Below are 3,261 nucleotides of genomic sequence, written 5' to 3'. Positions count from 1 at the left end.
CCGGCGGTCGAGGAGCGGCGGCGGAGGAGCCGGCGGCGGGCAGGTGAGTGCCCCGGGCCGGGTGCTTAGTCATGGCACGGCGCCGGGCTCGCCTCGCCACCGGAGCCGGGCGGCGCGGGCAGCCGAGCCCGGGTGCGGGATGCGGGATGCGGGATGCGGCTTTGTCCCCGACGGGGCCACTGGGGGTGGGTTCCCCGCGGTGGGGCGTAGGGTGTATAGCAAAGGGAGAAAGTTAGCGTGTGTGTTGCATTGTACCTGGGTCCTTCTGAAAATCTGCTGGGGAATGTCACGGCAATGTTACGGCTTCTATATAATCCGTCTGAAACAAACCAGCTGGTGGTCCTGCTTATCTGTGTCGAGGGATTATTTCTTTGGGAACTTCTGTTCTGGCGTTTCCTAACTTGTTAGCAATCAGCAAGCCCTTTCATAGCCGTAATCTCTCTCTTTGCTATTACTATTGACTACTGCATGGGCATTTCACCTGCCTGAGATGAGCAATGGGATTCTGGGCCTTGGAGCAGAAAGCAGAATAGGAACGCACCGAGCAGGTTTCCTACATGCCAGCTCCATGCAAGCTCCAGCCTGGGCAGCTCTCGGCAGGGCTGTGCCTGCATGGGCACCCTGCTGCTCCGGGTGGCCCCACTGAGGGCTTTGAAGGGCTTCCAGGTAGGAGCTGCTGTCACGGGGCACATGGCTGGGACAAGAGCAGGTGCCAACACACAGCACCCGCAGCCCGCATCGGCAGGACAGCTCTGTGGGAAGAGGGAATTGCACCAGTGTTAGGAAATGGGGGCAATGGCACTTGCTGGTGTGCTGCACTTTCAGAGAGTTGAGAGAGAAAACCCAAACGATGGTGATGCTGTGAGGCGTACCCAATGCATGCTGTGCTGTGTGTTTAGGAGCAGCCTCACAGACAGCCCCTCAACAGGGTTGGGAATGCAGCGTGGGGAGAGCTCCGAGCCCAGTAAGCGATCTGAAAGCGGTCACCTTGTTTTGGTGGAAGGGGGATCTGCCCATACGGACTCACGCTGTGCTGTGACATTTGTCCTCAGAGCTGGGAAATAGGACCTGGTCTGGTTTAGCTGTTAGAACGGATGTAGATTGTAACATGATTTCGGAAGTATACTGCCATCTTCTTGGGGGAGAGACTGTTATTTTGTCTTTTGTGCACATGAATACTGACAGTTTGGAATGGCGAGTTTTTGTACTTACTCTTCAAAGGACAGATGAGGTTTGTATGCTTTCATAAAAGCCTCCTGATTTAAAATTCCAGGTTTGAAAGGTGCCAGATGTCCTTGACTATCATTCAACTGATCAGAACACTTAGCAACTGCTGGCACTGAGAGGTTTTTGTAGCGTGGGTCCTTCCCAGAGAATCCTATGAAGCCCATAATTCACAGAATTAACCACAAATTATAGAAAATATGTCGTTATTCTTTGCTTCAGGAACAAATACAAAAATTACATTTAAAGGGAAATGGAAGTTAAAATGTATTAAATCTGAAGAAGTGAAACTACATGATGTCCTAATGAGAAAATTATTCACATTTTCATTATCTTACTTACCGAACTTTTAAAAATATATATTAGCAGATTCTGGAGTTGAATGGGTCAGCTGAGTACTAACTGAAAATAGAAATTGTAGACAAATACACACACACACATATATGTATGTATAGAATTTATATAGAAATGCAGAATTCTTCACCTGGGATGGAAGAACCTTATACAGCTGTACAGGCTGGGGACTAACCGGGTAGCAAGTGTTTTGCAGCAGGACATGGGTAGCCTCCTGGGTGAGAAGTTGCAGTCTGTATCCTGGGCAAGGATGCTATGGAGAAGAGTAAAACCCGCAGGTCAGGGGGTGTAATAATTCTGGTTGTCCAACACTTCTTGGAACGTTGCGTCCAGTTTGGGTTTCCTCTGTAAACAGGGCTGAAATACTGGAAGAAGTCCAGTGGAAGGTCATCACGATGGTGAGTGAACTGGTTTCTGATATATAAGGAGAGGGATAATTGAGTTTTTCTACTCTAAAAAGAGAAGGTAAAGGGAAGAACCAGTGCTGTCTCCAGCTGCCTCATGTGAGGGTGTAGAGAAGGGAGAGGCAAACTCTTCTTGGAGGTACATTTCTCTCCCAATGAGAAATTAGGAAATAAATGTTCACCTGGACAGCGGTCAAGATTTGAAATGAGTCCAGAGAAGCTGTGAAATCCCCATCCTTGGTTATATGCAAAATCCATTTGCATCAGACTGGGAGGACCAGTTCACACTTTGAAGAGGGCCCTTCTTTAATGGGAGTTGGACTGGGTGATCTCCCGTGGTCCTTCCCACCCTAGGGCATGCCACAGCTCTGATTCTGTAACCCTTAGGTAATGTGGCTGAATGCCCCACTGCTGGAAAGTGACTGAATGTTGTTATTATTAAAGAACAATTGCTGTTTGCCTTACACACGTTACTTTCCTCGGAATGGTTGTTATTTATAATGTGAGTGAAGGTTTGGTATCTGCAGCAGTTTGGTAGTGTTTGTGGAATAACCTCATCTATGAAACTCTTGAGAAAAAGATCTAGGCTGCAAAGTCAGGATTATCTCACAGCTTCATGGATGGTGCTGGAGAATTAGTGGATTCCCTCCAGTCGAGACCATTAAATGCTGCTTGTAACCAGATACCATATCACAGAATCATAGAATGGCTTGGGTTGGGAGGGACCTCAAAGATAATCTAGTTTCAACCCCAGTGCCATGGGCAGGGTTGCCAACCACCATGCCCAGGAACCCACTAAGCCTGGCCTTGAATGCCTCCAGGAATGGGGCATCCTGAACTTCTCAGGGCAGCCTGCACCAGTGCCTCACCGCCCTCCGAGTGAAGAATTTCTTCCTAACACCTAACCTAAACCTCCTTTTAGTTAAAATTCTGCGTAAAAATCACTCCCCCTCCTGCTTGTAAGCTCCTTTCAAGTATTGGAAGATTGCAGTGAGGTCCTCCTGCAGCCTTATCTTCCCCAGGCTAAGTAATTCCAAATCCCTCGGCCTTTCATGGCAGAAGTGGTGCTCCAGCCCTCTAATCTTGTGCTGGGGGCCCCAGGCCTGGACACAGTACTCCAGATGGGGTCTTATAAGGGCAGAGTAAAGGGGGACAATCAACTCCCTGCTGGCCACCCCTCTATTGCTGCAGCCCAGGATACGACTGGCCTTCCGAGCTGCAACAGCACACTGCTGGCTCATGTTCTCTCATCTACCAGGACCTTCAAGTCCTTGGTCGC

This window comes from Numida meleagris, chromosome 2 (genome assembly GCF_002078875.1).
Source record: "Numida meleagris isolate 19003 breed g44 Domestic line chromosome 2, NumMel1.0, whole genome shotgun sequence".
Taxonomy (NCBI): Eukaryota; Metazoa; Chordata; class Aves; order Galliformes; family Numididae; genus Numida; species Numida meleagris.
Note: the sequence above shows the minus strand (reverse complement) of the source record.